General features: G+C 40.4%; 1 protein-coding gene and 1 long non-coding RNA gene across 2 annotated transcripts in view; both read right to left on the reverse strand.

Moving 5' to 3' along the window:
- XKR6 (XK related 6) overlaps nucleotides 1-14289 on the reverse strand; it is a 308921-nt gene that overhangs the window by 222740 nt on the left and 71892 nt on the right. The window lies entirely within an intron of this gene.
- On the reverse strand, nucleotides 1216-10263 carry LOC115648076. Its single transcript, XR_003999458.1, has 3 exons — nucleotides 10130-10263; nucleotides 8004-8118; nucleotides 1216-2820 (listed from the first exon to the last, which is right to left on the reverse strand). It is a non-coding gene; the product is annotated as an uncharacterized LOC115648076 (long non-coding RNA).

The following is a 14289-nucleotide window of genomic DNA, read 5'->3' on the forward strand; positions in this document are numbered from 1 at the left end:
CCCATAGGATGTAGCTCTGACCTCCCTGGCAGCACTTAACATCCATCAAAAGCCCCAAACTTTAGAGTTATTAACAAAAAACGGTTTTACAAACTCAATCTGATTAGAAATGCAATTGTGCATTTGGAAAGGCTCAGGACTGACAATTTAAACATTCTGCTGCTGCTGTACGGGAAACTCAAACATAACTTTCCTCTTTCCTTGACCCTGGGTATTGCTGGACTCACTAGCTGATACCGCAAACACTTATGCATGTGAGTGACTAGGTGCATGTGTAGCCCCATTCAACAGTTCAGTGGAACTACACGTGCACAGAAAGTCATGCATGTAAGTGTTCGCAGGATTGGAGCTTCATGACATATAGCTTGGCTGAATCCACACTAAAGGCATGAACACGGGAACAGCCTACCTATCTCTGAAAGCCATAAACATTAATGAAGAAGAAGAGTATCTGAGGGGCAGCTGTGTTAGTCTGGATCTGTAAAAGCAGCAAAGGGTCCTGTGGCACCTTATAGACTAACAGACGTATTGGAGCACGAGCTTTCGTGTGTGAATACCCACGTCCTGCAGCCAACCAAGTGGGTATTCACCAGGGGCGGCTCAAGGCCCCAGCACGCCAAGCCGTGGGACCAGTGGACCCTCCGAAGGCAGCCTGCCTGCCGTGCTTGGTGTGGCAAAATGCCTAGAACCGCCCCTGGTATTCACCCACGGAAGCTCATGCTCCAATACGTCTGTTAGTCTATAAGGTGCCACAGGACTCTTTGCTGCTTTAACGAAGAAGAGGCATTATGTATATTGATATAAGAAGAAACGAGATGAATCATGGAACTGAAAATTGTGTCTAATATCACGTAAAACTCTGAAGTGGGAGTTAGACGACAAACTAGTATCTTAAGGGAAGTTGTAGAAGCCCAATCACTGGTGACCTGTGAAACTGGATTACACAAAGATCTCAAACATAAAGTGTGGAATAACTCTGCGCTGGCAGAAAGGGATACGAGGTCATTTCTATAAGTTCAGAAAACTCAGCAGATGCTTCATCAGCCTAGATACCCACCCCAAACCTACCAGGCTGCAACTTAATAAATAATAATAATATATGGAGATCTACCTATCTCATAGAACTGGAAGGGAGCCTGAAAGGTCATTGAGTCCAGCCCCCTGCCTTCACTAGCAGGACCAAGTACTGATTTTTGCCCCAGATCCCTAAGTGGCCCTCTCAAGGATTGAACTCATGACCCTGGGTTTAGCAAGCCAATGCTCAAACCGCTGAGCTATCCCTCCCCAACTACTTCCACTTTTAATTGAGCTGTCTTTTTTATAAGGCTCAGCAATGACTATCTGCCCCTTCAGAATCTCATAGCAGTTTGCACCTGGGCAGGGCTATATGGCAGCAGACCGTATGCATTTCTTATATACAGCTGAACAAAACTCAAATATCAAAGCAGCCTTTAATAGGCTTTTTAAAAGAAAAGTTGCTTAAAAAAGAAGAGTTCTATGGAGAGGGAGAGAGGCTAAAACAGAGGAAGAATCACACCCCTACAATACATGCACACAGGGCTTGTTTCTGTTTTCTCCTCATCTTTACTACACAGGCCTATCTATCCTGTGCAGTGAGAACGATGCTGTTCATGGCACATGACACTTGAGCACAGCGCAGGAACCCTAAAATCAACCTTCATGAAGTTCATTTTCCCGCCTGCACTCACATAATTTCCACTTGCAATGTGGTAGGGATTCAGCATTACACCAGAAGTTACTTTGCATGTGACAACTATTGCACTGATTCTGGTCCTGTCCCAGCAAAGCTGTTAAGCATGTGATTAAGAATATGTCTACACTGCAATTATCAAGTGTGATTGCAGCTCACGCAGACACACCCGAGCGACACTGAAGTGCAGCTAGGAGAATTAAAGCGTGGTGTGGGCTTCTGCTAGCTGCCAGAGTAATTAGTCAGGGTTCCAGGCAGGCTTGTAAAGCTCGTGCTATCGTGGGTTCACTGATCCAGTACCTAAATTAAAGCTAGCTTGGGTATGTCTACATAAACTGCAATCATGCCCCAAGACCGCAGTGCAGACATACCCGCAGCGCTTGGCTGAATAGGGATAGTCTTAAACGTGAGGTTAATGAGCAACGTGCTTAAAAGCTTGTGGACTGGAGGCGTGAAATCCTGCCCTACTGAAATCAATGGCAAAACTCCCATTGACTTCCACAGGGCTGGAATTCCACCCAAAGCTTCTAGTGGCTGACTTCGCTGCTGTGAGGATAGAGCCCCTACACATCCTAACCTGGCCTGGGCTTGTAAGGATTGGAGCACAAACTTCTCTTTTGTTTAATTTCACTCAAATCATCCTGGACCTTTCACTAAACCTGGACCTCATACTAAACTGGTGCAGGGCAGAGATGGCTCGGCTCTTCCTGTTTCTGAGAAAGATAAACTATGAACCAGGCCATTTACTGTGTGTCTGTTTTTGGAATGGGATGGTAAAATAAAAGAGGTCCTGTCTGCTCTGCATGCTGTTAACACATTGCATGGCACAACAGGTAAAACTCAAGTTTGCCCCAGGTCCTTCACCAAAAGCTCACCTATAGGTCAACATGGCAGCTCATGGTTGCCCTCTCACCCCAGAGGTGGCTGATTTGCTGTGCATCTGTGCAGTGTTGTGAGTATGTATATACCGTTTGAAAGTACATTGGGATGCTCTAGACTGAAAGTCACTTTTATAAATATGAAAACTTTAAAACCATCTCCTAACATTAAATTCAATGTATTGATCCAAGTTCTTGAACATGCCATCACCAAATAAAAACCTTTCAGACCTAAAAGAAAAAAAAGAAAAGAATTAAATAAATAGTAATGATACTTGATAAACATTAATGAATTAATGCACCATCAGTAAGTAAAAAAATTAAACTTGCAAAACAAAGATCAACATAATGCTTCAAACCTACAGAAAAACAGAAATAACCAAAACGTACCCTTATGTCACTGCTTCAAGACACAGACATTTACTACATGACTTTACTGAAGCTGGTCAAAGCATGTCCTCTCCAAAACAGAACTAGTGAACTCTTGGCTTTCAACAGATACTTCCTGGGTTTTGGCATTACATTCACATTCATTTTTTAAATGAATTTCTACAGAAAGTAAATTAAAATGGCCATTGTATACATGTGTACATCTGCTGCAGACAGGACAGTTAAAGAATTCGGCTGAGAGCTCAAGTGTCTGCGCCACTAACGGCCAGATCCTCAGTCAGTATCAATCAGTGTAGATTTACAGACTTTCCTTTGGGATTTGATTAGAACAACTCCAGTAGTAGAGCCCTGGTCCTGCAATGCGATGCAGTAGCATGTGGATCCTGGTGCTCCTGCCCAAGGACTCTGCAAAGGTGCAGGGGTCCTGACTAGTGATTCCCACAGCAGGATAAAGAGCCAAAGTAAAGTCGCTTCCACTGCAGTTTTTCCACTGGGGCCAGAACTTTGTCCTAACTGAAGGAAGCGTAAGGAGTTATTTTGTCCGCTGCTGGACTTTACTGCTAAAGAAAACATCACCACTACAGAGGGAGTTCCTGGGGTTTTTGGATGATTGAAAACAGCATTTTGAAATCAGCTGTTGATTCCAACTATGTATAATTTGTGGTTGCTTAACCAGACATCAGCAAAATCATATGGTGTCCTTAAGTTCTTGTCACAATTCATGATGACTTTTCGTAGCCAGGATGTAGTGCTTTCCATATGGAACTCATGCCATCAAAGGTCCAATCTGTTCGGGGATGTCTTTTAATTAAGGCTTTCATGGAGAGAATAGCTTTTGTTCAGCAAAAAAAATCCACAGTGAGAGTCGCAGGGCGTCTTCAGTGACTAAGATATTAGCAGGTGCTTTTGATTAAAACAAATACTGATACATATCCAACTGTATTTATAACATACGCCTAGGTATATGGGCCACACTGGTATCTGCACATGAAATTATCTGTGGCAAAGGTCAAAGATGCGCTGGGATAGGGTTCCAAACGTAGGCTTCATTATAAATTTTGAAGCAGGTGGATAAGAAGGATTCTGAGACGTGTAGCTATCGGTGAATTGTACTTTTGCTATATGGATCATGGGAAAGATCTTCAAAAGCACAAAGGAGAGTTGGGAGGCCAGCTCCCACTGATTTCGCATGGGAACAGAGTGGCTAACTGCCTTCTGAAAATCTCCCCTCATACAAGGCCTTACCACACTTGGTATGGCAACTCCCATCTTTTCATATATTTATACCTGCTCCTGTATTTTCCACTCCATGCATCTGAGGAAGTGGGTTCTAACTCACGAAAGCTTATGCCCAAATAAGTTTGTTAGTCTCAAAGGTGCCACAAGGACTCCTTGTAGTTTTTGCTGATACAGGCTAACACAACTACCAATCTGAAACTTGTCAACATTAATAAGTTGTATCACTTTGACTACACCTGTATAGTTAAGGCAGAACATCCTGTAGTGCGGACACAGTTATACTAGAATAAAGATGCTTTATACTAGGCCAGGTTTACATTAAAAAGTTAGGTCGACCCAGTTACATTACTTGGGTGTAAAAAATCCACCCTCCTGAGTGAAGTAGTAGTAGAATTCTTCTGTCCACCTAGCTACCACCTCTTGGGAAGATGGATTATCTACGGCAATGGGAGAGTTTCTCCTGTTGCTGTAATGAATGTGTACAGTGCTACAGCTGTTACTCCTGGGGGAATTCTGTGTCACTCTATGTGCACAGAATTACGGCCCCTGCAGATTTCTTTGCTTCCCCGCAGAAAAATTACTTCTGACGGGGAAGCAAAGGGAAGCCACAAGAGCAGTCATGAGCCCCTCCCTGGCAGTCCAAGCAGGTCGATTTGGGTGCCCAGAGTGACTGCTAGAGACATAAATCACAACCAGGCAAGTAGAGGGGGGCGGGGCAGTCATGCGTGTGAGAGAGACGCTCTGTCCCTCTCACTCAATATTGTGGCATGTTCAACGTGGTAGGGCAGGGTTTGGGGTGTTTCTGGGGAGGCAAGCGCGGGGCAGCCTCTGTCATCTCAGGCAGAGCAGAATGTAGCAGCCTGCCTGCGTAGTGAATTGTTCCCATTGTTCTAAGTGAATTCCCTCAGGAGTATAAAACAGGTGTAAAAATTTTAAGGCTCCTTTACATTGCCAGAGTGAATCATAGAATATCAGGGTTGGAAGGGACCTCAGGAGGTCATCTAGTCCAACTCCCTGCTCAAAGCAGGACAAATTCACAACTAAATCATCCCAGCCAGGGCTTTCTCAAGCCTGACCTTAAAAACCTCTAAGGAAGGAGATTCCACCACGTCCCTAGGCAACCCAGTCCAGTGCTTTACCACCCTCCTAGTGAAATTTTTTTTCCTAATATCCAACCTAAACCTCCCCCACTGCAACTTGAGATCATTACTCCTTGTTCTGTCATCAGGTATCCCCGGGGACAGTCCAGATTCATCCTCTTTGGAACCCCCTTTTAGGCAGCTATCAAATCCTCCCTCATTCTTCTCTTCTGCAGACTGAACAATCCCAGTTCCCTCAGCCTCTCTTCATAAGTCATGTGCTCCAGCCCCCTAATCATTTTTGTTGCCCTCCGCTGGACTCTTTCCAATTTTTCCACATCCTTCTTGTAGTATGGGGCCCAAAACTGGACACAGTACTCCAGATGAGGCCTCACCAATGTCAAATAGAGCGGAATGATCACATCCCTCGATCTGCTGGCAATGCCCCTACTTACACAGCCCAAAATGCTGTAAGCTTTCTTGGCAACAAGGGCACACTGTTGTCTCATATCCAGCTTCTCGTCCACTGTAACTGCTAGGTCCTTTTCTGCAGAACTGCTTCCTAGCCATTCGGTCCCTAGTCTGTAACAGTAACTGGGATTCTTCAGTCCTTAGTGCAGGACTCTGCACTTGTCCTTGTTGAACCTCATCAGGTTTCTTTTGGCCCAGTCCTCTAATTTGTCTAGATCCCTCTGTATCCTATCCCTACACTCCAGCGTATCTACCCCTACTTCGAGTTTAGTGTCATCTGCAAACTTGCTGAGAGTGCAATTCACGCCATCCTCCAGATCACTAATGAAGATATTGAACAAAACCGGCCCCAGGACCAGCCCTTGGGGCACTCCACTTGAAATTGGCTGCCCACTAGACATGGAGCCATTGATCACTACCTGTTGAGCCCGATGATCTAGCCAGCTTTCTTTCTAAAGCTGGTGTAAAGGAGCCTTATCGTAAAGGACGGTGTGGCCTTATAAATGCTTACGGTGCTTTAGTGATTAGAACTGGTCTAAATTTTTGGACTGAAAAAATTTCCTAACAAAATATGCTCCATGAACTGTTTGCTACTGACCTTTCTGGAGATGGTCAGCAGCCAATATAAATTGTGAGTTTGAGTCCCCAGCCCTCACCTGCTTTTCCATTGTGTATGATGTAACACTGAGCGTATGGCTGCATATATTAGTTGACCAATAACTAGAAGTAAAGGGTCAATACTAGCTACATTACTATTAGACAGCGGGGGCTTGGGGAGTTCCTCAAATCTCCAAACCCATTCTCCATCCACTATATTATAGTTTAAATAAATTACCAAAATAATTGAAACCAGCCTGATTATATTGTGCTATCTGGACAAATCAAATACACAAAATTTTATAGTATCGTATGCAGAATTTTTAATTTTGGGGTGTAGATTTCCCCAGGAGTAAGCAGTGCCACTGTAGCATGTTAAATGTAGACATAGCCCACTGTGGCTATTCCCATATGAAACTGGGAATAACTATACTTGTGTAAGGCACTTTTATATGCTATAACTGTGTCCATGCTAGATATTATACAAATATAACTCTGCCGGTATAAGATCTCTGCCTCCAAACTATAGAGTTGCACTGGTATGTTTTCGAGTGTAGGTGCCTGGCCTTATTCTGGAAACATGGTCGGCATTGGCAAAGGCACAAAGAATTTAGTACATATAAAGACCAGTACACTTCAAAATCATATACTGGATTAAATATGTATATATGGATGATAATTATCTCCTGTTCCAAGTGCTTACCTCCCATTGGCCATAATGGAAGTGAAATAAACACAGAGGGAAGACGAGAGTGTAGTGTTTCAGGCACATAAAAGTACTGTATACTTCAGATTACAGCACTATACACTTGGACATGCCTGAAACACTACACTCTCGTCTTCCCTCTATAATATATATATAAAACTTAGCATGGTCATCATGAATAAATTCCTATTTTAATAGGAATTTTTATTAACTTTGAATTACAATCTATTCACTACTATGTATTACGGTCTTCCAGGATCCTAAGATCATTTAGTTTCTGAGGACAGCATTTCAAATGGTATGAAATAATCTAGAATTAATACTCACTGACCGATTTAAAAGAATGCTTAGCTTAGCTGCAAATCAAGACAGACAGCAGCATTAGTTCTATGAGACTTTCATCCCAAAGTGAGATTATTTCTTTTTAAAAGTTCACATACAAATACCAAATTTACCAAACACTCAAAGCAGCAGAGATGATATTTTTGTGTACTTGTTACAAACCAATCTGAAGAGAAATAACAGATTTTTTTACTTCATTACTAAGGTCCCAATTCAGACAAGTACATACGCATGTCCTAAACTTTGTGTCTAGGCACACTTTTGTGCTTCAGTGTTTTCCTGAATACAGGCTTAAATCTGTTGGTTATTTACAAGCCAAATTCCGTAAACTCTGTTTTAAACACACACTTCATCCAGTAATCTTAATCGAGTTATTTTGTCTGGTAAAATGCTGCATTACCTCCCCTCCTGTTCCAACAGCGATTGCTATTGGGGAAGTCACAGAATGACGAGTTATGGGACAGTAAAATGCTGTGTTCACGAAACTACAACCTATGTGGTAATAAGGACCAATTCTCTAATGGAGGAGGAATTAGGGTATGAAGACACAGAAATGAAAGAACAAAAAGCCCTATATCTTTTTTCATTACCATTCTGTGTGAAGTTGTTCAGGGCGATGATATCTCACAGCAACTTCTAGCAGGGAATCGGATGATCTCAAAATAACCTCAATTCAGTCTTAATGCTTCATGTCTTTCACTTAAGCTAAAAATAAAGGTACATATGAAATGATTATGAAATGATAAAAGAAACATGAAATTGAAAATAATGCTTTCTGTATCTGGCAGCTTCATTAATGCACAGTGTATATGAAGAGTTGAAAACATTTTTATCCGGAAGGATGGACAAAAATGTATACACATTTACAGTACATACATATGAACAATGAATGTGTAATTTCATTTAACAAAAAATAATATTGCAATGGATATAACGTAAGTTTTGGCCCAGTATTTCCATTACATGTACTAACATCTGAGGACAGCAATGAAAATTGGCTTTAGGAAAAACAAAGAAACGTTTGACACTGATATATCATTCTTTTAGGTTATGAGACATTTTACCAGTTATGTTGTACCAATCAAAATCATGTTGACTGTAACTAATAGCATCTGGTGGAAATAATCAGTGGGCTGTTTGACATACAATTCATCACGTGTGTATGCGTGTGCGCGTGCGCATGCGCGCAAAAGTGCCACCTTAAAATATTCAAATAGACTGTCTCAAAGCAAAGTCATCTTTATGGTCATTCTCCTTGATTTCACGCAAACATCCAGCTAATAATATATAAAGTTTTCACATCAGCATGAAGTCTGCATTTTAAATTTTCTGCGTTGACATTATAAGAATTAATCCTATTATTTCCTTAATAGAGTCTGAATAGGCATCTCCCACGTACTCCTTTCTATTGTAAATTTAACCCACGTTAATTCACTTACCCAGCTCTCAAACTACTTTTCCTACCAACCAGGATTTAATGGAACAAAATCCTCTTTTCAAGTTTGAGATTTGAGAGAGTCAAATCTTTCAAAAATTTTATGAATGTCTGTAGACCTTTCCATTTAAGAAGAACAAACATTCCAATAGGTTAGAAAAAAATTCCAGCACCAAGTTTAGTGCAGGGAATGCAAACGCTACACAACATCTCCCCAGTTTACACCCTGTCAAATGGTTGACATTCTGGACAACTAGGCAAAAATAAGAATCAGAGTTGCAAATGAAATTACTGAAGGGTTTTATAGGATGATTACGAGAATGACTTTTTGACAGACCAACTGCGCAATGATTGACCAAAAACAAACAGCAATTGCTTCTTAACTGTTCCTTTTCCTCTTTGATAAACTGTAATATTCAGAGGTTACTAAGAGGAAAAAACTCTGAAAAACAGCATTCTGCTGTCCTGACTGACTTTGTTTGAAATCATTTTTGGTCACAGTGTTCAGCAGTGCTCTTTTCTACAGGCTTAATTATTAACGTGAATTACAGTGAAAACTCTCTCTGTCTGACACATACACACACACACACACACAGTCTCTCCCCACTTCTCAGCAAAGGTGCAATAGCAGACTGGGCTCTGATAGTACTGTTTCCAATACGTAGTATATTGTGTCATTTACCAGTAAACTATAAAATAGTTGGACTAAATTACAATTATGAAAATAAATCAACACACTTCTTTTTGTGGTGCCTTATGCTTAAGGTTTTTGTTGGTTTGTTTTTTTAACATTGTGATTATTCAATTACTTATTAATCCACAAATTCAGTAACATTCAATGGGTCTCCCAGTAATTAGTGTGAAGTACAATTCTATTGTAACATACAGATCAACTCTGATGTAAAGTCACACAGCAGACTGTACTAAGAGTGGTGTTATAACCAGGTGATGTGAGGTACATATTTGAAAAAAGGCCAGAAGTAGGCTTGCTCACACCGCTATATTGTACATTGATGTGCTATAATAATACCCTTTCTTGTGGAAAGCCTCCCATGAATAGCATGCTAAAAGCTCTAAGTGTGTGCTCAAAGCTCACACTGCAGAAGGAAAAGGAAAACAGTGACGATATATTAGCTGAGGTTCTGCCCTAAGTTCTTGAAACCTCATTGACTTCAATGGAGCTATGACAATTTACAGCAGCTGAGGCTCTAACCCACTATATCTGAGAGACATGCTACAGACACAAACAAACTTTTTCAAACACTTGAGAAGGTCCCTCACCGAAGGCTCTTAAGCAAAGTAGGCAGTGATAAAAGGGAAGGTCCTCATCAGGGATCAAGCAACTGGTTAAAACACGGGAAACGGAGAAGGAATACACGGTCAGATTTCACTGTGAAGAGAGGCAAATAGCAGGGTCTCCCAAGTATCTGTGCTGGGATCACATATTCATAAAAGATCTGGAAAAATGGGTAAAAAGTGATTCGGCAAAGTCTGCAAATGATACAAAATTACTCAAGATAGTTAAGTCCAAAGCCAATTATGAAGCATTACAAAGGAATTTCATAAAACTGAACTACATCTGCCATTTTGTTGCACATTTACACAATGTTGATAAATGCAAAGTAATGCACGTTGAAAAACATAATGACAACTATGGATATAAAATGATAAGTGTTAACAGCTAATTTAGACCTTAAGAAAGACCTTAGGGTCGCGATGGATAGTTCTCCAAAATCATCTGCTCAACATGCATCAGAAGTCAAAAAAGCTAAAAGAACATTAGTAACCACTAGTAAAGAGATAGATAATAAGACTGAAAATGTCATAATGCCACACTATAAATCCACGGTATATCCACAACTTGAATACTGCATGCAGCTCTGGTTTTCCCCATCTCAAAGAAGATACACTAGAATTAGAAAAAGTAAGAGAGAGAAGGACAACAAAAATAATTAGGGGTATGGAACAGCTTCCACAGGAGGAGAGATTAAAAAGATTTTCAAGCTGAATAAGTCCAAAGAGATGGCTAAAAGGGGATATGATAGAAGTCTATAATATCATGAACGGTGTGGAGAAAGTGAATAAGGAAGTCCTATTTACCCCTTCACATAATACAAGAACCAGGGGTCACACAATAAAATATATAGGCAGCAGATTTAAAACAAACATGAGGAAGTACTTCAGACAATGCACAGTCAACCTGTGGAACTCATTGCAAGGAGATATTGTGAAGGACAAAAGAATAACTGAATTTTAAAAAGAACTAGATAAATTCGTGGAGAATAGGCTATCAGTGGTTATTAGCCAAGATGGTCAGGGACGCAACCCATGCTCTGGATGTTCCTAAACTTCTGCCAAAAGCTCAGAATGCATGACAGGATGGATCGCCCAATAAATTGCCCTGTTCTGTTCATCCCTCTGAAGTATCTGGTACCAGCCACTGTCGGAAGACAGAATACTGGGCTAGATCGACCATTGGTCTGATCCAGTATGGCCGTTCTTGTATTCTGATTTTCAGTGGGACTTTCACTCCTAAACACTCTTCGGTGTTTTTGAAAATCTTCCTTTAGAAGCAAATATTTTCTCCATAGACTGAATGAGCATTCATTCTGGAGTATGTAATGTCAGTTATAACAACATCTCCAGGTTATTCTGACATTTTCTTGAAGACCATTCTTCACTCTGATTACTTTCCTCTTAAATGTCTTTGGATAGTTCTACTATTTCAGATTTTTTACCCGCTGCATTTGCTTACAAAACAAAAAATTATCCGGTGACTAGAAAATTTCTTCCTAGCTTTTTATTTGAAAACTACTACTTTGTTCTCTCTTTTTCACAGGTTTATTATCATGCAGTTCCCCCACCCCTTTGCATGTCTGCACTATATTCCTTCCTCCACCAACCTCTACTTTATAAAAATTACAGAACTTAGGAGTACTAGAGAGTCTGCAGCTACATAGCGGAGATGCAGCCCTCCCTGCTCTACACTATGCACCATTCATGTCTAAACCCCAAATATTCTTTTAGCCATAGATCCTAAATCTATCTTGTACCACCCTTATTCATATCTCAGATTTGATACCATTTTTAGGTAGAGACTCAAGACACAATACCCCTTTATGCCTTCTTCTTTTTAGCTCCAGCTGAGACTTTTCATGCTCATCTTCAAATCTCAGATCTCTATTTCTGTAAGTCATTTTCATCCTTACTTGTTGTACATATGAAGCTGGATTTTCTTTTTCCTTACTTTCAATCTTAATAAATGCTAGCACTCACATCTCTGCTTTTATTTATTTACCTTCAGTCTTCACAAGCGGAGTACATATATTTCTGTCTTTATTTCCACTTCTTTCTCAAAGCTATCTATAATATAAATTACATAACTCTGAATCTTTAGCAAGCAGTCTCATCTTCTTTCTACTTGTCTACACAATTTTCCAGGTCCTACACCAATAAAAAATATGCGATTTTCTGTTAAGATTTTTTTTTTGAATCTGAGAACTCGGATCTGTTAGACACTGGCCTCTTAGCTTGCTTTTTTGGCTGCTGGTTTAGGTCCCATATTGACTCAAGCTTGCTCTCCTTAAGAACTATCCTTAAAAATCCTGGTTTTATCTTCCATTATTTCAGCATTGCCAACTGCAAGCATTCAAAAATCATTAAACAGGGCCCCCAACCTCCAAAAACCCATGACATTGTCTTAAAAAAAATCAAGATCATTTAAAAAAATTATACATTTGAGGTTCTTTTAATTTGACTTCTTCCACTTTTGTGTTAATAAGCTTCATGAAGAAGAGATTGCTAACAGTAACACTGTAATGATTTTCCACAAATATTCTGTATTGGATGACCAGTTGTCTACTTCGGAGTAAGAGTGCACTTTATTTTGGGATTCTATCACAGAGATTGCCGGAGCAGAACTGGGACTAAGAAGAATGAAAACGTAACACTAGATTACAGACAATACCATCAAATAATAGGAAAGGAAAGTGCTGTGCAGAATGGATGCGCTGGAAGGTCAGAGTCAAGTCAATGCGCAAACATCATGCTCAGATTATAGGGGAACAATGCTGCTGTCAGTCCCAGAGAAGGTGTTCATAATCATACTATTCGACTGACTTACTGTCTCAATCCAAAAATGAGACATAACCAGCATGACCGCCATACTGGTCAATCCACAATCTACACTATATATGCTCTGCAGAATGTTACTGGAAAACTACTAGAGTAACAAAAAGAAGCTAACATTAGGTTGATTACTTTGCAGCCATTTTTGACTCGGTACATCAATCACTACTGTGGATACCACTATACCAGTATGAGGTGCCTGAGGACTTATTGTGCTCAGCAGAGGAACTGTTCTGTGCAACATTTCGCTGGGTGAGGGTCAACAGTTATATTACAGACATTTTTTTTTTTTTGAGAACCAGAAGTATGCCAGGGATGCGTTCTCCCACCTACATTATTTAATGTTCTAATAAACTGATGCAGAAAGATGATAAAGATGCTTGTGGCCAAGATAAGAGGTGTCAAATTTAAAGATTCATCTTTAGAGGATCTTGAGTACGCGGATGGTTATGCCTTACTTGGAGAGACTACTGACCAACTATAGCTAATGCTGGAAGAGCTACGAAAAACTGCAGAATCAACAGGATTTAAGATCAGTGGGGATAAAACAAAAGTATCCTTCCTATAAAATGCAAAAGAATGATCTGCCAGCACTGCATGTCGATAGCAATGACACTGAATGGGTGAACAGTTTTATCTATCTGGGTAGTCAGTTAACAGCAAGATATTCAGATTGGTCTTGTGTCAATGGCACTTCAGTGCCTTCAAAGGCCTATATTTGGATGGCAGGATGTCTGTGTGACAACTCAGATACAAGTGTTCCAGGCAGGACTGATGACAACTGTGTTATATGGAGCAGAAACATGGCCGTTAAAAACAGCCAAGGAGAGGAAACTAAAGAGTTTTCTGTGTCAAAAGTTACAGTGTATTCTTCACATCCATTGGTTTGATGTTATCAAAAATGAAGGTATACTTCAAATGATCCCAGAAAGTTTCAGTCTTGTACCAGCTGAGAACAAGACAACTGCAATGGTGGGGTCATGTCCAATATGCAGAAAAAGGTATGCTTTACAGAAGGTTTATAGAGCTGAGGACAAAGAATGCAAAGCAAGAGAATGATCACTCTTGGAAGACACAATGCTGATGAATTTAAGAAGCCTAAAACCCTCCTATACTGACTCTTGCTGAAGGCAGAAGACTTGCAAGGGCCCATTCAAAGTAAATGTCCATTCTACATGCCACAATGGCTACATCATAGCCACATGAATTTTACTGCTGCCACTCTCAATTTGACTTCTGATTTCTGAGCCTTTAGTTCTCATATTTGCAAGCCTTTTTCCTAACAAGCACAAGAGCAGAAATTTACTTTTTCC

Source organism: Gopherus evgoodei, chromosome 3 (assembly GCF_007399415.2).
Source record: "Gopherus evgoodei ecotype Sinaloan lineage chromosome 3, rGopEvg1_v1.p, whole genome shotgun sequence".
NCBI classification, from domain to species: Eukaryota; Metazoa; Chordata; order Testudines; family Testudinidae; genus Gopherus; species Gopherus evgoodei.